At 42.6% G+C, this 27811-nt stretch overlaps 1 protein-coding gene across 3 annotated transcripts in view; it reads left to right on the top strand.

Annotated features, from left to right (window-relative positions):
* Positions 1 to 27811, top strand: part of LOC129712380 (ubiquitin-conjugating enzyme E2 E2) — a 118810-nt gene that overhangs the window by 31708 nt on the left and 59291 nt on the right. The window lies entirely within an intron of this gene.

Genomic DNA, 27811 nt, shown 5'->3' with positions numbered 1-27811 from the left:
GTTCCAAGGTATTGGATAGATGTTAAGGATAAGGTAGACCTGAGCTATTTTAGGATTGCGGCATAGACTTTAGACACGTTGCCATTGGTACATTTGATGCTGGTCATATCAGCAGTAGTGATTTTTCACTTGGTTTGTTCAGCTCAGGCTTTTCTGTGAGAGTTCAAAAAAAACACCCAATTTGCAATTATTTCAAGAAACGTTGCATTTGGCTGTGAGCCAATTGTGTGATATTTGTTTATATTTCAGATGTTATTCAGAATTAACTTTTGTTCTTGGTCAGTATTAGTGTGCCTTGGTATTTACTTGCATTTTTATGAGGATTGTCATGCAGCAATATTTTTATTGATTTTTAAATTATTGATGATCCAACATGATCATTGCAATAATAAATGACCAACTTTTGCATCAGCTCTTTTTGTAATCATGAACTGTTGCTTTTGTGCAATTTTTTAAAGATCAATATCCGTATCAATACTGTGCTGTTTTGATATTGGTGCAATGATTAGAAAGCATTGATTTTTTTTAAACTTGTTGATCAATGCTCAAATGTTCATGTGTCAATCAAGAAGTTTAGAAAATGTCATCTGAATATTTGGGAAGTGATTATCTGCATATCATTTTGAAAGACATCTAGGTTGTGAATGAATTTGGTATAATTTGATAACAGCAAAAAGTAAGGCACAAGTACAAGGCTCCTCAGCCCACAAAGTCTATGCCGACAATGAAGCTAGGATAGACTGACCCCAACTGTCTGCACATGTTCCATATTCCTTCACTCACTGCATGCATATGAGCACCCTTTAAATATCATTATTGTGTCTGCTTCCGCCACCACCCCAGCATCTGCTTTCCAGGCATCCACACATTTCCATTAAACTTTCCTCCTCCAACCTGAAAGCTATTTTGCACAGATTTTTTTTAACTTTTTCTTCTCGTCATTTTGTCCTGTCAGAATGTTTACATCTGGAGAGATATGTTTGTGATCTGATTGTACTAAAAGTTAAAAATAAGTTCAATGTTTTACTTTTTTAATATATGATTTCTAATGCTAATGTCTCCACCTAAAAATCTCCACCTGAAATACTGAGTTTGCTGATTGGATCATACCTTATGTAATATAAATAATGTACATGCCCCTGTGATTTCATGGAATGCTGAAATTTAAATTATTGCTTTTTGTTTTGCTGATGCACTCATTCAGATTCATAATTTACAAAAATTGTTGAAAGGTTTGAAATTGATTTTTGATCAATTTCTTCTGTTAATTCAATACTAGGCTATTTCTTTAGTAGGGTCAGTACATGGTTTACTGCTTGAGGTTATGATTTTTGGAGCTTTAATATCAGTTCCACATATCTTTTTTTTATACTCTTCTTTTTGAATACTTTTTTTTTTTATTCTGGTAACATTTATCACAGCAAATATGGTTTTCTGAAGGAGAGATCTTGCTTGCCAAATCTGTTGGAATTCTTGCGTCAGAGTGTGGTGAATCTGTGGAATTCATTGCCACCGACAGCAGTGGATGCCAAGTCATTGGGTGTCTTTAAAGTAGAGATTGACAGGTACTCGATTAGTAAGGGTGTCAAATATAACGGGGAGAAAGCAGGAGAATGGGGTTTAGAGGGAAAGATAGATTGGCCATGAATGGATGACAGAGTAGACTCAATGGGCTGAATGGTTTAATTCTACTCCTATGACATGAAATATTGACAGATTATGCAACCAAAATAGTATATGCCAGTTTCAAGTTTTTGCATAATTAGCAGAAATCAAACAGATGATAACCTACAGTAAATTGCCAGGATATAGCTGCTCTAAAACAATAAAAGTTTTCTGAGTAACAGTCATTTTTTTTATTGAATCAAGTATTTAGATCTATAAAACTTATGAATTCTAAACTCTTTGATTATAATATATATCTGCAAATCTACAGTGCAGAGTCCCGGGTGATTTCTGTTGATATTAAATTGATTTATGTTGATATTAAATAGGTTCAACCACAATTTTCTGATAAATAGGCACTTGGACAATGTAGAAATAGTTATGTCAAGGATATAAGAAAATATTTTGAAAATGTTGAAAAAACAAGTGAATGAAAATAACAACATTTTAAAACTGCTTTATTTCTTCTGATCTTTAGAAATAGTTCTGATCTTTAAGGAAGACTTAATGTCACATGTAACTTTTGTTAATCAGAGGTAAAGTAGTTGTGTGAACTCCTGATCTAATTGTGAATTTACAGTGCAGCTTTCAATCCTGGTGTTGTAGTTGCCTTACAGATATAGGTTGTTAGAGCAGGGGTCGGCAATTGATTAGAGTGAACAATTGCACTGTTGATTAGGGTGAATGATACAAGAGAGGAGATGTCCAGTGTGGCAATATAGGTAGAACTTAGAAATAAATAACTGGTGATCTATTTAAATGTGTCAGCTGAATAGATCTGTTATTAAACCAGGACACATTTTGAAATTATGATATAAAATGTGAAGAGTAAACTCCTCACGGTTCAACGTGACAGGATAACTAGAATTAAAACTGTTTTGTCTAATTTGTTAGTCGTTAAATAATGTGGACTTGTGTTGATTTTATTTCCCTTAACCCCACGATACTAGTCACATCGCCCAGAATCAATAACTGGACAAATTAACCAGTAGATTGATATATCAACAGACTAATGTATCAAAGAGATTGCAAACCTAGTGTAATGATGTAAGGTCAATAGCTGGCCTTGCTAGCTATTGACCTTACTAGCTACCTTGCATCTTGCTAACGTTATGTTAGCAAGATGAAATAATTAATTGTTAATCCTTGGAAGCAAGGGGGTAAATACGACCCTATCCTCATCAACGGAACTGCTATAGATATGGTCGATAATTTCAAGTTCCTCAGCCTCCATATCATCAGTAACGTAATCTTATCCCTTCACACTGATACAGTGATCAAGAAAGCGATCAATGTATTTACTTTGTTCGGCACCCGAGGAGATTTGGCATATCTTTGAGGATTCTCTCCAATTTCTATACATGCACTGTAGAAAGTAATCTAATGGGATGCATCTCAGCACAATATGGTAACTGTTCTGCTTTAGACCACTTTAACTTGCAGAGAGTGATGAGCGTAGCCCAGTCCATCACAGGCTCGTCACTTCCTCCTATCCAGTCCATCCTCATGGAGGTTTGCATCAGGAAGACTAGAAGTGTTGGCATGGATGCCTGCTGTCCTGACCTTTTACTTTCTGGGAGAAGATACAGGAGCTTGAAAGCTTGGACGTCCATATCTAAGAATAGCTTCCCCACTGAAATCTGACTGGAGGACCAATCACCATTGTAAAATTCCCTTACCCTAGATGCTGATATGTATTGTTCCTCTTGACTCTACCTCATTTAGTTATTCCTTTATTGTACTTTAATATTCTTTTGCACGACCCATATTTTGCAGTCTTGTACCATTCGGGTGTTTTGAAGTAGTTGTTATATTTATTATATTTATAATTTCTGTATGTATAATATTTACTCTGAGCTTCATGTGAACAAGGAATTTCATTTCACCCTAGTTTATATGGCAATAAACAAATCTAATCTAATCTATGCTTCTCATTCTCAATTTTCCTAATGCTGTTCTGCATAGTTTATGCATAATCATTGGTAAAGATAACAGTGAAATGCAACAAAATGTGTTCTCTTTGTAGTCTCTCAAACATTTTTCTCTAGATGTATTCCATAAAGAACACATTTCTTCATCCAGACATTGCTTAGAATGTAGAATTCACCACTGGCTTCAAGTAATAGTTCTGTGTGACAGTGTAGATGAATTGAAGGGAAGCACAAAAGTGAAAAAAAATTGTGGAATGTATTGCTAATATGAGCGCATGAGAAAGAGTGGGAGGAGGTTCATTTGATGCATAAACATTGGCTTGACTAGCTTGGGCAAGCAAGTTCTATTAAATGTTAATTTAATCATTGCAATTTACGTTTGATGTGACTCCTAACACAATGTGAGATTTAATATTGTGTATTACATGACAGTGAAATAATTTAACGTTATTTCACTCTACCCTTCTCTTTATCACCATGTGACATACATGGAATTATTTAGCCAAATAAATCATTTTATAATTTGGAAAGAAGGCAGCATCTCTGGAAAAAAATGACTGAAGTCTTTCAGACTGAAAGTAGTGGGTGGGGGGAGGCGAGGTGAAGAGCTGGAAGTGAGAAAAGACCAGCCTGATTGGTCCTGGTCTTTTCGTCTCCACCCTCAACCCCCCCACCCCCTACTTTCAAGAAGGGTCCCAACCCGAAATATAACTTTTCTCCAGAGATGCTGCCTGACCCACTGAGTTACTCTGGCACTTTATGTCTATCTTTGGTATAAACCAGCATTTGCAGTTCTTTCTTTCTACTTCCTAAAGAAAGTTTAATTTGACCATTTGGAAGCACACTAATGTGTAGATAGTTAATAGAAACAAGGAAACATTTTTAATATTTGTTATCTCCAAGTCTTTACACAAGTAACATGCTCTAATAAATGAGATATGAGTGCATTACTCAAATGGTAATACACAGCGCCTTCTAAGTTATCACTGAGTTTTTTTTAAGAATAAAAATAATGAAACTAATATTAAAGGTATCATTATTGAAAATCTGGAGAAAAAGCTGATGTGTTGTGAACAAATAGGGGACACTGAGTAAATCTGTTAATCATAGCCTGTGGTTTGTCTATGAGATGTTCCTTTTCATTGTTATTTCCAAAATACAGAATTTTAGTTTAGTTTAGAGGTACAGCACGAAAACAGGCCCTTCGGACCACCGAGTCTACACCAACCAGCGATCTCTGCACATTAACACTATCCTACACTAGGAACCATTCTTTTCCATTTATACCAAGCCAATTAACCTACAAACCTGTACGTCTTTGAAATGTGGGAGGAAAACAAAGTTCTCGGAGAAAACCCACACAGGTCACGGGGAGAATGTAGAAACTCCGTATCGACAAGCACCCGTAGCCAGGATTGAACCCAGGTCTCTGGCTCTGTAGGCACTGTAAGGCAACAACGCTACCGCTGCTTTAAAAAACTTTAAAGGGCAGGAATGATTGCAATTAAAGCATAAATAGCTGAAGTGTATCCATAAAAACCCATTGCAGGAGAAAATGGATAGAAGTTTGAAGCTACAAATCCAATAGTAGCTAATCTTCTCCATTTATATATTTTAACAAAGCAGTGGGTGTAACTTACGCACTTGAGCTTTTTGAGAAATGGTGGTGATGATCAATGAGTTTTAGAAAGGTATTTAACAATGTCCCTCAACGAAGGCTGATCCAGAAGATCAGCAGTGTAGCTGCTTGCAGTATAGCTGCTTCTGTGCTTGCTTGAGCCGACGATAGCTGCCACGGTATACTGTTCCTTGCTGTTAATTGATAATTTTTTATTATTAATGTTTAATGTTTTATGTGTCATTCCTAACTGCCACTGTATGTCACGTTGTCACTTGCGGGCAGAGCACCATGGAAAATTCCTTGTATGTGAATACTTGGCCAATAAACTTATTCATTCATTCAAAGTACATGGAATCCACAGTGACTTGGTCATTTGGATTTGGAACTGGATTACTCATAGAAGTCCGAAGGGTTGTGGTTGAAGGATGTTATTAGGCTGGAGTTCTGTGACCAGTGGAGTTCCACAGGAATCTGTGCTGAGATCTTTGTTGTTTGACTCACACACACATACGTACACACTCATCTTGACTTGACTTGACTTGACTTGATGTTGCGGACAATGAGGAAAGCTGGGTGCTTGAGAAACAGCGAATAAATCTTACATTGGCTCAGCTTGAGACCTCTGCAAAGATGGAGATTTCTATAGCCAAGAGTCGTTAGTGTTTAATTGTCATGCGTACCACCAACAGAACACTGAAGTTCTTACCTGTAGCAGTATAACAGGCCTGTAACACAATACTCATAAATAACATATAACAAATTAAAAAAAACAATAAATTAATAACTCCAATACCCGTGTAAAAACGCCGGAAGTCCTTGTTCAACCAAGACGGTCCACAGTTCATAGTTTAGTTTGTGTTTTGGAATGTTCAAGAGTCTGGTGGTTGTTGGGATGAAGCTGTTCTAGACCAGCTCATGGTTTTCAGTCTCCTGTACCACCTTCCTGATGGTAGGAGTGAAATGAGAGCATGGCCAGGGACGCGTGGGTTTTTGATGGTGCTCGCTGCCTTTTTGAGGCAGAGCCTTCTATAGATGCCTTTGATGGTGGGGAGGTCAGTACCCGTAATGGACGAGGCAGTGTCCACCACTTTGTGTAATCTTCTTCATTCCTGTCATTCAGATTGCCGAACCAGGCAGTTATGCAACCAGTCAATATGTTCCCCGTAGAAGTTTAAGAGAGTATTCCGCAAAATACCAAAATTCTTCAATCTGACAGGCTATAAAATAATCCTAATGGAGTTACTGTGTTATATATTAACTGTATAAATAATTTGTTTTAAGTTTTCAATATCAATGAATGAATTCTTAATAACCAGTTGTTAGTAGTAGGCCCCCTTTGGTCATGACAGACCATGGGTGATGCATCCTGGTCGAATGCAAGCCTGGGCGATGTTATATGAAGGACAGGCTGTTGCCCATGCAGCATGTCCCCCTCTCCACGTCGCTGATCGATCCAAAGGAACAGCAGGGCCGTTACAGGAGCTGCCAGAGCGAGGTTGTAGACAACGAAGAACTGCCTTAGGGGCTCCGACTCCGGATTTTCGTGAGGTTTACTCCTGGAGCCTTTTCCATCACTGGATATGGCCACAAGGCAGTGGAGGTTTTCAATCAGAGTTTTCCCTATCCTAGATGGACTGCCCCATGACGAGCCCCATCTGCCAGTTGTTAAGGCATATAAAATACTTCAAATTAAATAGTGGACTGAAGAAATTGTCTTTATAAATAAAAAGCACCATAATAACACATATTAATTTAATGGTTGGTTTATTTAGTGTTATCCACAAAATAGACTGGGTGATTTTTGATTTTAATTGAAAGTTAGTCCTGAAGATTTTGTTTGTTGATTTCTGTTACATAAGTGTTGAAAAGATTAACAGGAAAATTTGAGACCCTTATCATTACCTTACATAATTTGTTCATCATTCATATCGAAGCATGCTTTCATTGGTCCATAATTCTCTGAATCAGCAGAACTTAAAAGGGCCACACAGAATTTATGCATAAATATACTATTGCTGAACAGTTGGAGGCTTCCTGCTGATTTGGAACACCACTCCAATAGATCTCTGTGACTTTGCGTCACTTCATTTCTTTGCTTGTTACGGCAGCTACTTCTGAGGAGATTCTCCTTGGTGTGCTGCGCATGCTGGCATTGACACGAGGGGTGGGGGTTGCATCCAATTTGAACCATATTTTTGCAAATATGTGAAATATAAAAATATTGCATTATTTGAATAAGTAATGTGCAACATCTGTAAACATTTTGCATAATTTATATTTAAATTTGGCAAATCTTTGGGCAATGTAGTGGTTTATATGATCCTGTTTTCATACCCTATGCAATTGTCAGAATGATAGAACGTACCTATTATGCTTTCCCAGCATTAAACTGGAGTCACTAAATTACTGTCACTTGCACCAGTGCTATCTTGATGGTACATATCATTGTTAAATTTTTATCAAATAATTACTTGTAAACTATTGAAAATCATTGAATTTTTTTCAAGCATCTCATGTTGTAAACTTGACACATCTTCCATACCAATGGAGCATGGAATTGGTCCAGCTATAATGAGGGGTGTTTAAAATGTTATAATTTAGATGATTGAAGCATCTTTAAAATGTTCATCTCTGTGATCTGTTAATTTGTAAAATATTGTCCCTGATATGCTACACGCCTCCGAAAATGACTTTTGATATATGAGGCAGATTCTGTGGAACTCTGTGGTAACAGATTTTCTCTTGATGTTTATAGCATGGCAGCCGTCTGTGGACTTTATATATTGCATTGTGTTTATATTGAAGATTGAAATCAATCGTCATTGAAATGACATGATAGCGGTATTGTTAAGTCATGCAAGTATTTATGTTGACATATAAAAGTCACTTGGCACATTTAATAACTCAATCATGCCTGTCAGATGTCTCTTAAAACCTGAATATGCCATAACTTTTAAATGCATTTGCTGTATTTATGTAGGCAAATCTAACCAGCAGTAAGACGACTGCTCACCAGTTAGTTCTTCAGTGTTTTGTTTTCTTTAAAGAGAACTCCCTGATTATCTTCAAATTGTGTCATGGGCTATACCAAAATCCATCTGCAGCTTCAGTTTAACATCTCATCAGCACCTCAATCAATGCAGTGCTGCACTTCGGAATCAACCTAATTTATGTTCTCAAGTTCTGGGTCATTAGAAAATAGCATATTTTCCCATGATGTATGCAATTGATGTTATATAATGTGAAAATTTGTACTAATATTACTTAACAGAGAATATTTAAATGTAGTAGCAAGAATTTCATCGGCATGCACTGTAAATTCACGTTAATCCTATCTTAAATTTACAGCAATGTATTTAGTTCTGGTTTCCATTATCATGCAAAGATTATTAGAGTTCTGCTTTTTTCGCTAATACTTAAAATTCTACAATATTTCATTTTTGTGATTTTAAGTTATATGCAGATGTGACATGCCAAATTCTCTCTCTACGATAACCTGTTTATCTTTGTGATTTGAGGCACGACGGGCCGTATGGCCTAGTTCTGCTCCTAGAACTTGTGAACCTGCTATCTTTGTGATATGAGGTCTTAAGATCAACCTGACAGTGTTTGGTGGCCAGTATATCTAGCAATTAATCTGAGGCAGTGCAACATAGGTTCACAAGATTGATCCCTGGGATGGCGGGACTGTCATATGAGGAAAGATTGAAAAGACTAGGCTTGTATTCACTGGAGTTTAGAAGGATGAGGGGATGTCTTATAGAAACATATACAATTATAAAAGGACTGGACAAAGTAGATGCAGGAAAAATGTTCCCAATGTTGGGCGAGTCCAGAACCAGGGGCCACAGTCTTAGAATAAAGTGGAGGTCATTTAAGACTGAGAAAAAACTTTTTCACCCAGAGAGTTGTGAATTTATGGAATTCCCTGCCACAGAGTGATCTCACAACTTTTGAGTGATCTCACAACTTCCAAGCTCCTCCTTTCAGATTGATGCCATTCCCAAGGATACACACCATTAAAAGTCTCGGCCTCCCCCTTAGCTTTTAATGAAAACTAACCTGATTCATTTCACTGATTAACTCTCCGATGATTCTCTGCCCTGTCCAAAACCAATTTTCTGCCACATCCAGTCTCCTCTGCCTTCTAATCTGCATTACTGGGCCTTTCATTCCCCCCAGCCCTCGGGGCTGCCTTCTTTTTCTACCTCACAGTCCTCGTTTCTCTCTCCCCAATCCACATTTGTTTGACTTTTTTTTCTCGTTTTCCTCTTACACTCATCATCCCTGTGTTTTTCTCCCACTTTCCCTTCATGATTATTTTTACATCTCTTACCTGACTTGCAGCTGGTCCCACTGACTCAGTTTGACGATCATGTGCTGGCTCGAAGAGCCGAATGGCCTACTCCTGCACCAATAGTCTATTGCATCAATATAGAGTTTTAAACAAGTAGACCTATTGGAAAGGAGACAGAAGAGTACAAAATACAAGATACATTTATTTGTCACATGTGCCAGTTGGCACAGTGAAATGTGATAGAAACATAGAAATTAGGTGCAGGAGTAGGCCATTCGGCCCTTCAAGCCTGCACCGCCATTCAATATGATTATGGCTGATCATCCAACTCAGTATCCCGTACCTGCCTTCTCTCCATACCCATTGATCCACTTAGCCACAAGGCAGAGAGTTCCAGAGATTCACCACTCCCTCTGTGTGAAAAAAGTTATTCTCATCTCATCTCATTCTCATCTCATGATCACTGTGAAAGACGTTCTTGCCATAGAGGGAGTACAGAGAAGGTTCACCAGACTGATTCCTGGGATGTCAGGACTTTCATATGAAGAAAGAATGGATAGACTCGGTTTGTACTCGCTAGAATTTAGAAGATTAAGGGGGGATCTTATAGAAACTTACAAAATTCTTAAGGGGTTGGACAGGCTAGATGCAGGAAGATTGTTCCCGATGTTGGGGAAGTCCAGAACAAGGGGTCATAGTTTAAGGATAAGGGGGAAATCTTTTAGGACCGAGATGAGGAAAACTTTTTTCACACAGAGAGTGGTGAATCTCTGGAATTCTCTGCCGCAGAAGGTAGTTGAGGCCAGTTCATTGGTTATATTTAAGAGGGAGTTAGATGTGGCCCTTGTGGCTAAAGGGATCAGGGGGTATGGAGAGAAAGCAGGAACAGGATACTGAGTTGGATGATCAGCCATGATCATATTGAATGGCGGTGCAGGCTCGAAGGGCCGAATGGCCTACTCCTGCACCTATTTTCTATGTTTCTATGATCACCATACAGCCATACAATAAAATAAAGAACACAACACACGATAGAGTCCAACATAAAACATCCCCACACAGCAGAATTAAACGTTTCCCACTGTGAGGGAAGGCACCAAAGTCAGTCATCTTCCTCTGATGTTCACCCATGGTCAGGGCCTCCGGAGCCCTCCGCAGTCGCCACTGCGGGCAGCCCGCAGCTCAGGCCCGCTCGCCGGGATGTTGGCACTCCGACGTTGGGACGGGAGGCCAACCTCAGTGGCTTAGACCTCCAAATCGGCCGCTTCCCACCGAATTCCGCAGCTCCCGACGTCCCCAGGCCGCGCCGGGTGGAGATTCAACGCTGGCGGCCCTCGGCAAAGGGCCCCAGAACTCCGCGATGTCGGTCAGCGCCGCCAGTGCTGGGAGCTCCGCGAACCACAGCCCTGTTGGAGCAGTTGGCCCAACGCTCCGGAGCTTCACACGGTGATCCAGGTAGGTATCGCCCACGCCATGGTGAATCCAGCACCACGCCACCCCTGCCGAAGCTCTGGTCCGGTCTCCGGTAGGAAAGGCCGCGCCAATCCATATGGTAGGCCGCGAGGTGGGGGGCGAGGACGCGACTCGGAGAAATAGTTGCATCCTCGCCAGGAAGCGACTGGGAAGCGGTTTCACCCTTACCCCTCCCCCCCTCCCCCACATAGAAAAACGAAAGAATCCCCAAAACAAAACTGTTTAGACAAACTAAAATTAAAAAAAAATAGGAAAAAACGGACAGGCTGTAGGCAGAGGAGCCTTCAATGCAGCGCCCCTAGAAGCAGCTTTTACTTTAGATAGATTAGAATAGCAGGGAAGATAACAAATTACATGATAAAATAATTGATGTTATAAGGCAAATAGGAATAATAAGAGAAATAATAAAATGGAAGTAAGATACAAAATCATATTCAACCGCTTAACGGTCTGATATCATGGAACTTGGGTTTGGATTTGGAAGTCTGTATTGAGCCTAATTAAAACAAAGTGGAGAGAATTCTTGCATAACTTTATGCCTCGTCATTGTGATGGGAGCCTACCTCCAAGTCAATGGATATGCACTGCTCCATGCTGAAAGAAAGTACATGCCCTGAACGCTTATGATCTCAGGGCGATGGGTGAACGTCCCCAGCAATTGATTCCGATAGAATGATGAAAGTGTGGGTAAGCAATTGGGAGGAAGGATTTAACCAGGACAGGAAGTTGGAGAGCAACTAAAAGAAACTGGCACTGAGAATGGGGAAGAGGTATCCAAGCCATTGTTGCGAGGCAGCAACTAGAAGAAGCTAAGTTGGAGAAAGAGAGCATTGAGGAGAAAGCTTGAGAACAGGTAGTGACTGGGAGTAGAAACAAGGAACCGCAAATGCTGGTATACAAAAATAAAGACACAAAGTACTAGTTACTCAGAAGGGTTCTGACCCTTTAAAGCACATGGCATTGGGGGTTCAGTATTGATGTGGATAGAGAACTGGCTGGCAAACAAGAAGCAAAGAGTAGGAGTAAACGGGTCCTTTTCACAATGGCAGGCAGTGACTAGTGGGGTACCGCAAGGCTCAGTACTGGGACCCCAGCTATTTACAATATATATTAATGATCTGGATGAGGGAATTGAAGGCAATATCTCCAAGTTTGCGGATGACACTAAGCTGGGGGGCAGTGTTAGGTGTGAGGAGGATGCTAGGAGACTGCAAGGTGACTTGGATAGGCTGGGTGAGTGGGCAAATGTTTGGCAGATGCAGTTTAATGTGGATAAATGTGAGGTTATCCATTTTGGTGGCAAAAACGGGAAAGCAGATTATTATCTAAACGGTGGCCGATTGGGAAAGGGGGAGATGCAGCGAGACCTGGGTGTCATGGTACACCAGTCATTGAAGGTAGGCATGCAGGTGCAGCAGGCAGTAAAGAAAGCGAATGGCATGTTGGCTTTCATAGCAAGAGGATTTGAGTATAGGAGCAGGGAGGTTCTACTGCAGTTGTATAGGGTCTTGGTGAGACCACACCTGGAGTATTGCGTGCAGTTTTGGTCTCCAAATCTGAAGAAGGACATTATTGCCATAGAGGGAGTGCAGAGAAGGTTCACCAGACTGATTCCTGGGATGTCAGGACTGTCTTATGAAGAAAGACTGGATAGACTTGGTTTATACTCTCTAGAGTTTAGGAGATTGAGAGGGGATCTTATAGAAACTTACAAAATTCTTAAGGGGTTGGACAGGCTAGATGCAGGAAGATTGTTTCCGATGTTGGGGAAGTCCAGGACAAGGGGTCACAGCTTAAGGATAAGGGGGAAATCCTTTAAAACCGAGATGAGGAGAACTTTTTTCACACAGAGAGTGGTGAATCTCTGGAACTCTCTGCCACAGAGGGTAGTTGAGGCCAGTTCATTGGCTATATTTAAGAGGGAGTTAGATGTGGCCCTTGTGGCTAAGGGATCAGAGGGTATGGGGAGAAGGCAGGTACGGGATACTGAGTTGGATGATCAGCCATGATCATATTGAATGGCGGTGCAGGCTCGAAGGGCCGAATGGCCTACTCCTGCACCTAATTTCTATGTTTCTATGTTTCTATGACCCAAAATGGCACATATCCATGTTCTCCAGCGATGCTGCCTGACCACTGAGTTACTCCAGCACTTTGGTTTTTTTTTATCGACTGAGAGTAATAGGTTAGGGTATTGGTGAGCTGGAAATAAAAATATTTTTAGCTCCAAGTAGTTTAGGAGGATATAGGCCAAATGCAGGCAAATGGGACATGCTTAGATGGTATATCTTGTTCAGATTGTACCAGTTGGACTGAAGGTCCCGTTTCCATGACTTTACGATTCACTAGTTTTTGCATGCCAGTAGTTTTTCAAAAGCACAATTTCAATGGCTATTGGTTATTGTAACTTTACTTCATGATCTAAGATGCTGTGCACTACTTAAGAGCATAAGGTGCATGTAGATATTAGTGGTTGCATCGGTTTTGGAAGATTTAATTAATTTTAGACATTCCGTAATGAAGAACTGAAAATAACTTCAAATTACAAGAATATTGATTCAGTTCTGCAAGTACTTTTTATATGACATGATGTTCAATAGAAAGGATCCATTTTATGGGTTAACTTGTCGGTGATTGGTATAATTGGAGGGTTTGCCTGATGACTCATGCCATTTTGAATAAGCATTACGTCAGATTATTTCTTCCAATAAGCAAAACAGGCTGGAAATTAGATAACATAATGTCAGGCTTGTATGTGCTAAGCAATGTGCTTTTTCAATGTAAAAGAACAATATAATTGAAAATCAGGAACTTGCGGCATGGATTATGGGGTATGTAAATTTAATTCCACCCCAAGCTTACAGAAGCAAATTTTTAGAGTATCTGTGGCAACTGCTTCCAGATGATTTCAAGGGAATGTCCCCCTGCAGTTCTCAATTCCTCCAAATGTCAATTACATCCCAATTATACGTCCCTACCCCCTACTCGTCTACTGACCGCGGGCGGCTTCTTTCTTCCCAAGTGCTAATCACATTTCATTAATACTGCAAAACCCCCCTCCTCCCACCCTTTGCCCTCTGTGCTCATCTGCTGTCACATGCTAACTGATTTCTAGGCTTTTGTCTTTTCAAATGAAATTATAATCTTGGACTTATAGTTCTGGACTTCCCCATGGGAGGTGGTCATATTGAAATTTGACATTCTTCTGGGGTGGATGCTAAGAAGATGTTTTCTCTTAAGAAAGATGGAATAACCAGGGCTTCCTGGACTAGAACTTATCTTATTTCTCCTTAGCTGGTTTGTGAATTTATTCCAATTTTCAAACCTTGCTAACTTTTGCTGAAAATGCAGACAGCAGAATATTCTATAGACATATCAACTGAAAGAGAGTAGCTACGCGTGTGACCTCTGGAAGATAAGACTTGTGAATTAATAATTAGAAACAAAGAAATGACAGGCAATTTAAACAAATACTTTGCATCAGTTTTCAGAATGGGAACACTGCAAGTATACCGAAGACAACAGATTGGCTACCTTCAAGTAGCAAGGAAGAACTTGTAATAGGCCTAATGATGACGGTTATGGTATAAGGAAGAACTAATAGGATTAGAGGCAGACATGTCACGTGGACTTAATAGCATATATCCAAGAATTTGACAGGAAGAGGCTGCAGAGATGGAAGAACTCAAAACTCACTCTGGGAAGCTACCAGTGGTCAAATGGTTCAATGGAGCTAGAAGTGGGGGAAAGTATAGGCCAGTTGGCCTAATAGCTGTTGAGGCAAGATGCAAATTCCACAATCAAGGAAGAAATAACTAATCATTTGTAGAAGCTTATCAGAGAGAGAATGCAAATGAATAGAATACACAGGCATCTAGGTATTCTTGTGCATAAAACGTAAAAAGTTTTGTTTTTGGACCTGATTTACTTAGCTTAACGTCATCGCGAAAAAACGTGGAAACGGGCCCTTCATCCCAACTTGCTCATGCCGACCAACATGCCCCATCTGCACCCGCCCCTGTTTGACCTATAACCCTCTAAACCTTGCCTATCCACGTACCTGTTCAAAAGTATTTTAAATGTTATGATAGTACCTGCCTCAACTAACTCCTCTGGCAGCTCGTTCCATATACTCACCACATTTTGTGTAAAAATGTTACTCTCTGGTTCCTATTAAATCTTTCCCCCGCTCACCTTAAACCTCTGTCATCTGGTTCTCAATTTCCCAACTCCGGGTAAAAGACTGCATTTACCCAATCTATTCCTCTCGTGATTTTGTACACCTCTATAAGATCGGCATTCGTCCTCCTGCACTCCAAGGAAAAGAGTCCTAGCAATGTGTTCTGCAGAAGATGTTTTAAATGCTATTGATGGTTTTAAAAACTGCTGCTGGCCATCTACATTTTAACTAGCACATATTCTTCTTGGGTTCAATGTGATAACATTCCATTGTAAAGAACAGTCTTCTGTGTACCACAGCAGCCAGAAAGTCTGTCCCACTGAACTCCCAAATACTCATTTGTACATACAAGATGCACACGTCAGGCGTTCATAAACTGGCGATGACCTATATACTAGTAAGGTGTCATTTAAGTTTCTGCACAAGGAATGATACCCCTGGTGTGCTTTGTGTCATCACCATGACTTGCATGGAAGATTGTGATTAAAACTTTCAACATGCGCAATGTGTGCCATAGGATATCATTCACATTTAATAATAACTTTCACACAACAGTCCAATTCGTTGACAAAAAATAACTGCATTTTTGAATTTTTGGGCCGAGGTATTTCTCCAAAGCAGATTTCAATTTTTTTAGATAATTACTATGATGTAACAAGTAGCTATATTTTTCTAAAGACTGATTGTTCAAGCTGTGTAAATAATTTCAAGCAGCCCAGCATTACAATTATGTGTTTGCTGGCAAGCATAGGCCCACAGGAAGAGCAGTATGAGTACCTATCTGTTCTTAATAATGGAAGTAAGTATTATGAGGTACATTGTAGTCAGCAGTGGCAGTAATCAGATGAGTAACCAATTTGTGGATAACTTTGTTATAAAATTCACAGATGTAATTTATTGATATTATGCACGACAAAATGCAGGAGCTTGGGGGCAAAAGAAGGCTAAAAAAAGATGAATGCTCTATGAGTGTCAAGTGCATACATTGACTAATTAGAATTCAGTAGGATTTATACCAACATATGTTATTCCCAAACATCTCATTGGTATGCAATCAAAGCCAATTATCTGTTCATTTTACAAGGAGTGTCCCTTGTAAACAAAATCATAAACCTTTCCAGGGTGAAGTATACTGAGTGGTTGATTGTTCAGACATCTGCATTATCCATTTAATATATCATCTCAGATGCTTCATACTGAATTCCAACGCTGTGCAGCAAACACTGTACAGTATTTTTGTCAGAAACTAGAAATATTGAGTACACTTTTAGACACATAGAGGGTCACATTATATTTTGTGCATGGCAGATTTGATATTAGAATGCGACTGAGATTGTATATGAATAGTAGACATCGGAAGTAATGAATAACAATGATAATAATACAAAGAACAATGGAAATAACGTTGCAGGAATCAGGTGCTCTGGGTTAAGTGTTAATAATGCCAATGATTCAATGATACTTTATTGTCACATGTTCCTAGGTACAGATTTGTTTTGCATGCAACCCGGTAAAATCATGTAGCAGACCTCACCTGGGCAGTAAATACGTGTTGCCACGTTTTGCCACAGACAAATTTACAAAGGTTCACCAAATAGTCCTATCTAGCAGGCCACCTCTCCCTCCCCCCCCCCCCCCCCCCCCCCCCCCCCCCCATCTTTCTTAGCGGCACTCCTCTCTAACGGCCTTCGGATGGCTGTCCTCGTGTTCCGATGCCCCCTCCTAGCTCTCTGTTGACCTTCCTGACGAAACTTGTCCTCCCCTCAACAACTTCTCTTTTGACTCCTTTCACTTTCTCCAAGTTAAAGGTATAGCCACAGGCACTCGCATGGGCCCCAGCTGTGCCTGTTTTTTGTCGGTTGTCGAACAGTCCTTGTTCCAGGTGTACACTGGCACCATCCCCCAACTCTTTTTCCACTGCAACATGACTGCATTGGGCCCAGATCCTACACCCGCGCATAACTCGTTGATTTCATTAACTTCCCCACTAACCTCCATCATGCCTTCAAATTCACCTGGAGGCAGACTATCGACTCTCGTCTACTACAAACCTACCGACCCACCTGTCCCCATGACTTAACCAATTTGTCCTGAATAACATTTTAATTGCACAGTACCACACTCATTTTATAAATAAGTAGAACAGGGGGAGCCCGTTGGGTTCCATCCCCTCAACGTGTGGTTTCGGGGGGAGGGGTGGGGGGGCTGCAGCATCACACACACATTAACCACTCCCCACACACACACACAGGGTGGTGAGGGGGGTGAGAGGGGTAGGAGGGAGGGGAGGGGGAGAGAGAAGAGGGGGGAGGAGAGAGAAGCGGGGGGAGGAAAGAGAGGAGGGGGGGAGAGAGGGGACTAGGTGGAGAGGGGGGGGAGAGGGGAGAGTAGGTGGAGAGTGGGGGGGGAGGGAGGTGGAGTGGGAGGGCGGAGGGGGGAAAGGGGGGGGGGGGGGAAGGGAGGGGGTCAGGGGTAGTGGGGTGGGGGGGAGGGAGAGAGAGAGGAGGGGGGAGTGTAGGGGGAGAGGGGGAAGGGAGGTGGAGGGGGGGGGGGGGGGGGGGCGGGACGCTGCACTGTGGACGGCTGACCGAGTGAGAGTATTGACACAATCAGGGACGGCCTATGTTGACAGTTTGCAGGCAGGCGATCATCGAGTTGTTGTATCGCCAACTTTATCAACGGACTGCTCGAACTCCTGCGACGACCAGCATTCGCGGAGGGCCTCCGGGGATGCGTGGGGCCGGAGGAGGGGCGGGCGGTCGACCCCGGTGCGGACGTTGGCTGCCCACTGCCTTTGCTGGGCCCAGGAGCAGATGGACGGGGTGATCCTCCTCATCCCTCCTGGCCCTCCCGCCGCTGTACCGGGTGCCCAGGTGTCGGGAGTGTGGGGCTGGAATGTGTCCGGGGCTTGGGGAGCGGCCCTTTCGGGTGGTCGAACGGGGGCTGCGACCTCTCACACTGCATGTGCATGTGGGGCGCGGTCTCTTCCTCGCCACAGAGGTGGCAGGCAGCTGGAGGACCGCTCCCGCCGTCGGGTGGTGGCACGGACCGAAATAAGAGATTTTTTTTTAAGTTCGAGCGGACTGTAAGTCGGGAGGCGACAAAATGACTGTGAGTCGGAGGGGGAGCGGATTAACGTAACTCGTCATCGGTTCGTCACCGGGGGGTGGGGGTGGCTTATGGGCCACGTAACTCGCAGCTTGTGGAGAACAGCATTGAAAAATTCTGCGCAGCTTGCCGCGAGGAGCATAGGCATTGTGACGTCATCCAGCTCGTTAAATTTTAAAAGATGGCAGATTGGTGAACAACTTTCGTAAAAAAAACTCGGGAAATAATTTACAGATAAGGGAAATTTTGAAATCTATATAATTAAAAGTCTCATCTTGACCACTTCCTGTCTGCGCTGTATATTGATACAGAGGGAGGGGGGCAGAGCGGGGGGGAGGGGGGGGAATGGGGGGGCAGTGGGGGGATGGAGAGAAAGAGGGGGTGAGAGAGGGGTGTGAGAGAGAGGGGGTGAGAGAGGGGTGGGAGAGAGGGGGGAGGGGGAGGGGGAGAGGGGAGAAGGGGGAGGGAGGAGGGAGGGGGGAGGGGAGAGGGGGGGGGGCGTTTCAAAGGCAAAATGGCACGCGCACACACACACACAGAGTTTTAAAGACAGACAGACACGACAGACAGGCGTAAGTTGAGGAAAATAACTGAATGACATTTCCATCACAGCTGCAGATGCCCTAGTTTTATGCTGTTTTGCATTCTAGGGATGCCAATTTAAGATTTATAAGGCACAGAATCATTCAAACAAGCAGAGATGAATTAACTTTATAAATGTGCTGGTGCCTATATACGTATAGAGGAGAAAGTGCTCAATATGTGGTTATTTGATATTTTGTGATAACAGTCGACTGTCTGGGATTTAGGGCGATGGCATTTCGTATGAATTGCACCTCCTGCAAGGTTTACTACCATCAATTTCCTTGAGGATTGCTTGGAATTAAATATCTGTGAAGCATTTTGTTTTCTTGAATGACTCCCAGTCCTGTTCCATAGATGGTGAATATGTGATCATTATAAACCCTCTCAGGTTATAATTGAGTCCAATTCCTGGGAACTGCTCGTAACCGCACAGTTAACAAGTTGGAAATGTGGCCACATGGCAATATATTTAAACAAAGACATTGGCCAACAAATTGCAATGTATAGTTAAAGCAAGTTGTTTAACTCCGCCATTAAGATATTGCCAAGAACTGATTCCCACAAGGCAGAAGAGGCCTGCAGCTCTGCAGGAGCTGGCAAATCCATCCCGCCAGTCTCTCAAACACACGTTCGTATGCATGGGCTGTGCACAAGTCAGGCATTCATAACGTAGAGATGACATGCATTGAAAAAATGTGCAAATCAGTTATTATCTGAATACTCTTATACACAACAGCCAAGGATTAAATATAACTTCTGAAGTTATTTGAATAAAAGAAACTGCAGAAATCAGTGCTGTAACTGACAAGCTTACAATCCATTTAAATGGATTAGCAGTCATGCGCTCTCCAAATGGTAGCAGAGTTATTGATCATGGGGGAATCTCCGATGGCAGGGGAATCCATGACTTTATGGAGTATCACAGTTATAGTGAGTTAAATGCCAGTAAAGACCGGGAAGCCTCAAGTTTGTCTGGAAATGTAGGCGACAGGATGGCTTGAAAGTAAGACTGAAGCGCAAGAGACTAGGACACCCCCTCCATACCATTCTACTGGTACAGTCCCAAAATAAAGTTTAGGACAAGGTCATGGCTGCTTTATCAAAGAGAGATGAGGGAATATTGTGTGTTCTGTTTCAGAGACCTGGTTCATCCCCAGCTCCCAGACTCGGCAGACAAGCCTGAAGGTTTCTCCATTCATCCCTTGGACAGAATGGTGGCATCAGGCAAAGGAAGAAGTAGATGTGTCTGCTTCATTGGTAAACCTTATTGTGATGCTTAGACATAGTGGTCCTGTCCAACTCTTGTTCTCCGCTCCTGGAACACCTGGTGGTGAATTGCATTCCCTTCTACCCACCGAGGGAATTCACCGACATCATCATGTCTGCAGCCTACATCCCACCCCAAGCAGCCGTTCGTTTATCACTGGAGGAGCTGCACGCTGTGGTTAACAAACATAGAACGGCGTACCCTGATGCCTTTCCTATCATTGCCAGGGACATTTAACAAGTCAAGAATGAAGAAAGCACATCTAAGCTACCACCAGCATGTATCCTGTGGCACCAGAGGATCGAACACCCTCAGCCACTGCTTCTTTTTAAGTCCCCTTCAGTCATGGCTGGCAATGGGTGTCTCCAGGGTGCTATTCCCTATATGGAGGATGCCTGTGCGTGACTTTGATTAACTATAGCTTACTTATGCTGGTGCACAGACAGCCACCCCATGGTCCTTGACAGATCTGGGTCGGGATCCAGTGGCATGGAGTCCAAGACGGCCGGAAACCCGTTTCTGTTGCAGCCTTTATCTGCCTTTCCAGCCGTTGTGATGCTCCACTAAGGTCAGCCATCATCCTCCGCCTATTCCACCGTTGAGGTCTTGGTTAGATTGCTCTTTGTCAGAGACCTCCCCCTCGACCTTAACGCCATGGGTGGCCCTACCAGGAGCATAGCTCCAGAGGGCATCGCTCTCAGGATCTCAGGTCCACACATGCTTCTCCACCACGACAAGGTGACAATCCACTGCAATTCCACCATCAAAGGTGGGTTTTTCTTTATCCCTTGCTCTCACTTTGGGAAATCTGACCACCAAGCTGTGCTCCTTCTCGTGTGTATAGGCAGCAACTGAACACTGAACACAAGCGGTGAGATCTGCATAGAGCTGGTATGGGGAGGCTGTGGAATGACTCCAGGATTGCTTGTAGTTGATCGACTTTGCAATGATCAGGGTCTCGGCAACGGACCTACACGAATGTGCAATAGTTGTTACTAACTTCATAAGGAAATGTGAGGAGGAGTGTTTCTCACGAAAACCATCATGGTGTTTCCCAAGCAGAAGCCTTGGGTGAACCAGGCGGTCTGCAGTCTTCTGAGGATAGATCTTGGGGATTCATGTCTGGTAATGCAGATTCATATTAGAAATCCAGATACAACATCAATAAGGCCAATAGAAAGGCTTAAAGACACTTTCTCTCTAAACTGGTGGATGAGAAGGACATTTAGCAGTTGTGGCAGGACTCAAAACTAACTCAATGTGCTCGATGCACGCTTCGATAGGGAGAACATTAATGTGCCTTCTCAGGTCCCTAGAGCACCCAATGGTATTGCAATCTCAGTCACCAATGCTGATACCAGCATATCCTTCAGAACGATGAACCCTTGGAAAGCATCTCAACCTCATGTTGTATCCAGTGGTGTTCAAAAAAGTTGCGCGGACCAACTGGCTGGAGTGCGTATGAACATTGTCAACCTATCATTATTGAGGTATGAGGTTCCCATCTGCTTTAAAAGTGCTTCAATAATGCTTGTGTACAAAAAGAGTAAGGTGGCATGCCTCAATTACTACCAACCAATGGCACTAATGTCTGTGGTGATGAAGTGTTTTGAGAGGTTGGTTATGGCGTGTATTATCTCTTACCTTAGCAAGAATGTGGGCCCATTACAATTTACCTACCACCACAATTGCTCAACAGGGGATGGGATCTCGCTGGTTCTTCATTCTGTACTGGAACACTTGGACAATAAAAACACCGTAATTCCCTCCAAACTTGTTACCAAGCTCAGGGGACTGGGTCTCTGCGTATCCCTTTACAACTGTATCCTCGGCTTCCTCATCAACAAAACACTAACGGCAACAACATTTAACATATCTGACCACAGGTGAAAGTTAATTTCTTGTGTTTTTTCTTTGAGCTGCTTTTTTGCTAAATAAGTAAGCTATAGTAAGCTATAAGTAAGTTCAGCTATTTTTACTCATTTTGTCTACATATTATGTCTCTTCAGGAGAATAGTTTTACAAAAAATGCAATTAATAATGACATATTACTTTTAAACAAATGTATAGTTATTTGGTATACTTTTGCAAAATAGATGGATTCCCAGAAAATAACATTTTTTTGATCTATCATGTAAATCACAATCTATTTTGAACATCAATGATAATACAACTTTCTCACTTTGCATTTTCTTGATGTTTAAACTCATGGTGTCTTAAGCTGAATTTGCCTATTGTATCATGACACATTTAAATACTGTTAGGTAGTTATTAGGTTGCTTGACACCATAATTGCTTGTGGTGTCTGGGAATTTTGAAATGTAATTATCTATTATCTCAAATCTCAGGTGATGTTCAGAAACTAATCAAGTCAAGTCAAGTCAATTTTATTCGTCACGTGCACTTAAAGTGCAGTGAAATGAATTTGCCAGCAGCTGTACAATAAAAAAGGACACACAATACACAATAAAAATTGAACACAAACATCCACCACAGCATTCGTCACTGTGGTGGAAGGCACAAAATTTGGTCAGTCCTCCTCCATTTTCCCCCGTGGTCGGGACCACAACCCTCCGCAGTCGCCGCAGCGGGCGTCCAGATGTGCAGACAAGGTAAGTCCAGGTAAGTCCTGAATCAGTGCCTCCCCACCGGAGACCGCGGCTTCAAGATGGTGTAGGCTGCAGGTCGGCGGTCGAAGATCTAAAGTCACCGCCACGCCACAGCCAGAAGCACCGCAGACCGCAGGGCCGGTGGTCAGAGCTGCTCTCCAGGAATCCCCAGCGAGGGACCCCACTCCAGATAGTAAGACCCTGCCGCGCTGGCGGTTAGAAGTAGGCCACGGGCCGGCGGTCGGAGCTCTTCTCCTCCAGGGGTCCCCAACGAGGGATCCCAGGCTCCGGACGCCGTGCCAGCTGGAGCTCTGCAGACCGCGGCTTCAGGCTGCCACGGGCCAGCGAACGGAACGCACCCCTCTGGCGACCCCCGGCGAGGGCTCGCCCGCTCCGCAACGAAAGAGTCCTCGCTGCGCCTGCAGCTGAAGTCCCGGGCGCATCTCCGGGAAAGATTGCACCGATCTTCTATGTTAGGCCACGAGGGAGGCGACATGGAAAAAGTTGCCTATCCGTGGAGGAGGCGACCGAAGCGGTTAACCCTTTACCCTCCCCACACCACCCCCTACACAAGACACACAGAGAAACATTAAGAGCACACATTGAGACACACTAAACAACAAAAAAAGTAGAAAAACTAACACGCTGCTGGCAGGGCTGCCGGCTCACACCGCCCCCACCGATTCCATAAACGTGTCATTTATGTGTTTTAGCAATATTCTCAGATACTAGTTGTCGATTATACAAAATAATTTAGATTGTGAAAATGGCTAGGATTAACGTTAGATTAGATTTAATTAGTTTATTGAGATATGCATCAGGATGCAAAGCTAAATTAGCTTTGCATCCTTTGTTCATATGAAGCTCACAAAGAAACAATATTTATATAATAATGATAAAAACAATGGTAAATACAACGTCCACAACAGTAGAAGAGTACAAGATTGTAATACAATCTGAACTTGTAGATAAAGATATTGAAGTACAATAACAGAATAACCGGATGAGGTAAACATAAGTTTCATAGTATGTGGAAATAATAATAATAATAATAATAGTAATAATGCCATTTTATTGTCACTATACACATGTACAATGAGATTAAAACCAGCTCCTACTCAGTGCAGACATGTAATTAATCCAAAAAACAAAGACAAAAACAAAAGGGGGGGGGGGGATAAGGTACACAGTTCTGCGGCGCTATATACATATCTATAAAAAGACAATGATGAATAGAGTGAATAAATAGGATTCCTATATGCAATTACAGTACAAATTACAGTAGGTGGATGGAAGTCTGGGAGTTTGGCTGTGAAGTCAATACATGTATGAGTTCAGGGAGGTTATGGCTTTTGGAAAGCAACTGTTTTTGAATCTGTTTGTCCTTGTTCTGATGCACCTATAGCGTCTCCCTGAGGGCAGCAGGTCGAACAGGCCAAACGCAGGATGGGAGCTGTCCTTGATGATGTTCTTCGCCCTGCTGAGGCAGCGGGAGACGTATATGTCCATCAGAGAGGGGAGAGAGCAGCCAGTGATCTTCTGTGCTGCCCTAACTACCCTCTGAAGCCTCTCCCTGTCTGCCATGGTGCAGCTGCCGTACCATGCTGTAATGCAGAATGTCAGCAGGCTCTCAATGGACGAGCGGTAGAAGGTCAGCAGCAGGTTGGAGTCCAGGTTGTGCTTCCTGAGGACCCTCGGGAAATGCAGCCGCTGCTGAGTTTTCTTGATAACCGCCGTGATGTTGTCTGTCCAGGAGATGTCAGCGGAGATGAGGACGCCAAGAAACCGGAAGGTGTAGACCCTCTCCACACACTCGCCGTTGATGTATAGGTGATATGGGGGCTAAGTCGGTGCTGTGCCTCCTGAAGTCGACAATGAGCTCTTTTGTTTTCTTGGTGTTCAGAGCCAGGTTGTTTTCTGAGCACCAGGCTGTCAACCTCAGGACTTCCTCTCTGTAGGCTGCCTCGTCTCCCCTTGAGATGAATCCGACCACTGTAGTGTCGTCAGCAAACTTGACGATGCGGTTGTTGTTGCGGGCCGGACTACAGTCATGGGTGTAGAGACAGTATAGGAGGGGGCTTAGCACACAGCTCCTGCAGACAGGGAACATGAAAGAGCACAGTAGAGAAGAAGCTATACTTAAATCTGAATGTTTCAAGCTCCTATATTTTCTCCCAGTAAAAGGAATGGCCAGGGTAGCAGGCATCTTTGACAATATTTCCAGACTTTCTGATTGCAATTGCAGACATGCCCTTCCATTCAAAGCAGGCTACAATTCTAGATTAATTTAAAACATAAATAGATGCAATTTGCCAAAGTTCCCTTTCCTATATTGAACTTCATATGGTGTCTAACAGCAATATGAACACTGCAATGGAGCTGCTGAAGAGTGGATGGCAGCTTAAGGTTCCTTGGCATCCATCTCACCAACATTCTAACCTGGCTCTTCACTCCAGTGTGATTTATGTTTTTTCTGTTGCCTCAGCCAATGTGCTTGTGATGCTGCCGCGAGCAAGATATTAATTCTACTTGTGTCTCACCGTACTTGTGCCCATGACAATAGACACAAATTGACTCAACTTGAGGAAAGTGCATCCGCACATTTACTTTCTTAGGCTTGTGAGAAGATGGGCATTTCTTAGGCATATCCACAGGTTCTCACAAGCGTCTGCAATGGCGCGAATGAAAGTATTCTAATGCGGGGTTGCCAACATTGGGTGAGAGTTGGGAGTGAGAAATTGCGGAAGACCAAGCCCGAGGGAGCATAGTGGGGGGGGGGGGGGGGAGCATTCAGTGTCTTTCAATGTAAAGTTTGCATGGGAACGTGCTTTGGAAGTGTGTGGCGGTTGTCGGTCAAGTGAGAGTAACGAAGAGAATAAGACGCGCACACAAGCAGTTCAGGGGCCACGGAACGTTTTTGAAAGTGGGGGGGCTGAGCGATCACTGATCACCAGACTCAGCGATACCCGGTGAGGGAGTCGGAATTATGCTCAATGAAGCGTTCACATATTATTTCTGCTTCAAATAAAGTCACAAACTAAACATATTCACAAATCAAGACATGATATATACCACAATGACATGCAGCAAAATTATAATACAGTATCTCAACTCTTTTTACATGTTGCAATGAATGCAATTTTTATTATTTCTTTCCACTTCCAAACAAAAATGTGGTTGGATTATTCAGCGTAGGATGAACCTGTGTCAATAAAGGAGGACTTGTCACCCTTCATACAGCAAATCAAGAGGCAACTGCTTGGCTAAAGGACTTTGCATTCGCTAAATAAATAAAATAAATCCTGGACCATGTTAACATATTTGCTTAACTCTGCACACTACAGATTAATACAAGCATGTTTTCTGTGAAGGACCGAAAATCATCATGACATGGCCATAGCATGGGTTGTTATTGCTGTTGGTACATAAACACTCTCACTTCCCACTTAATTTATCCACAACAAAATATACAGGTGGCAAGGAAATTTCTTCCTGCCATTTTATAAAGCTGTTAAAACCGACTATACCCATCTGACAGGTTAAACATTACACTAACTGACAAGAGATAGACAAAGGACATAGCTACAGCAAATGTTCTTTTGGCAATATGTTTAAAGGTGTCAAAACGCCACATTACGGGACATTCAGATTAGATGTATGTGTTGTGAACAGCAATGAAGATACCCAGTTTGTACACACCAGATTTTTTTAAAATTATTGATGAACACTGTTTCCATCATTCCCACTTCAGAATTAACGTTAAAATTTCAACTGAATTATCTCCTGACCAAATTCATGATGTATATGACCGACTGTAGAAGTACAACCTGGATAAATCCAACGTATAGTAGTGAATGTTGCTCATTAAATAACTACAGTACTGATACTCCATATTAACAGCATTGATTTGCTGTTAAAATGGATTCTGTAATAACGTGTCAACGGTAGCAGTGACAATCGAACTCTGCGGTTTTAATGTTTCACGTGTTCATAATTTAATTAATCCATCTGTATGGATTAAAACAAATAATAACACTTGGAATTAAAACACATTTGATTGCATTCCATTATCAAACATTATTAAGGGTCGGGGGAGTGAATCAGTGCGGGTTGGATAGAAGGGTTGAGAAGGCAATCGGTGCGGAATGGATGGATTGAGGCAGAGGAATTAGTGCGTGTTGGTTGGAGTAGGAAAAATTGTGAGGCGAGATCGTGGGGGATGTCAGTGGGGGGATCAGTACAGAATGGATGGGGGGGGGATCAGTGCAGGATGAATGGGGGGGTTCAGTACAGGATGAATGGGGAGATCAATACAGGATGAATGGGGGAATCGGTGCTGGGCAATGTGCAGGTGCTTCAGATGGCGGAAGGGGGCCTCCCCCTTCCTCTCTCCCTCCCTCCTCCCGGACTCGGCGTGCAGGAGGGTTTGTTTTGAAAGCGGTTATCGCCATTGGAGGTGGAGCTGCCGGCGCCGACCCGAAACATCACTTATTCCATTTCTCCAGGGATGTTGCCTGACTCGCTGAGTTACACCAGTTTTTGTGTCTATCTTCGGTATAAACCAGTATCGGCAGTATCAAGCTGGCCGAAATGACACGGTTTTTAGGTTGCCAGGCAGGAACTTTAGGTGGCCATTGGCAACCGTTAATTTAGAGCCCTGCTATAAAATTTAGCTTGTACTGTTTGTGTTCTGAAAGGTCAAGAATATTTTATTGTTACACCATTTAAGAACTTTATTTAGTTTCAATGATTTGGATGAAGGGATTCAAAGTAACATTAGCAAATTTGCGGATGACACAAAGCTGGGTGGCATTGTGAACTGTGAGAAGGATGCCATGAGAATGCAGGGTGACTTGGACAGGTTGGGGGAGTGGGCAGATGCATGGCAGATGAAGTTTAATGCTGATAAATGTGAGGTTATCCACTTTGGTAGCAAAAACAGGAAGGCGGGTTACTATTTAAATTGAGTCAAGTTGGGAAAAGGGGAAGTACAACAGTATCTGGGGGTCCTTGTTCATCAGTCTATGAAAGTAAGCATGCACGTACAGCAGGCAGTGAAGAAAGTGAATGGTATG

The sequence above is a fragment of the Leucoraja erinacea genome, chromosome 2 (assembly GCF_028641065.1).
Source record: "Leucoraja erinacea ecotype New England chromosome 2, Leri_hhj_1, whole genome shotgun sequence".
Lineage (NCBI taxonomy): Eukaryota > Metazoa > Chordata > Chondrichthyes > Rajiformes > Rajidae > Leucoraja > Leucoraja erinaceus.
Note: the sequence above shows the minus strand (reverse complement) of the source record. Positions and strands in the feature narration are given on the sequence as shown.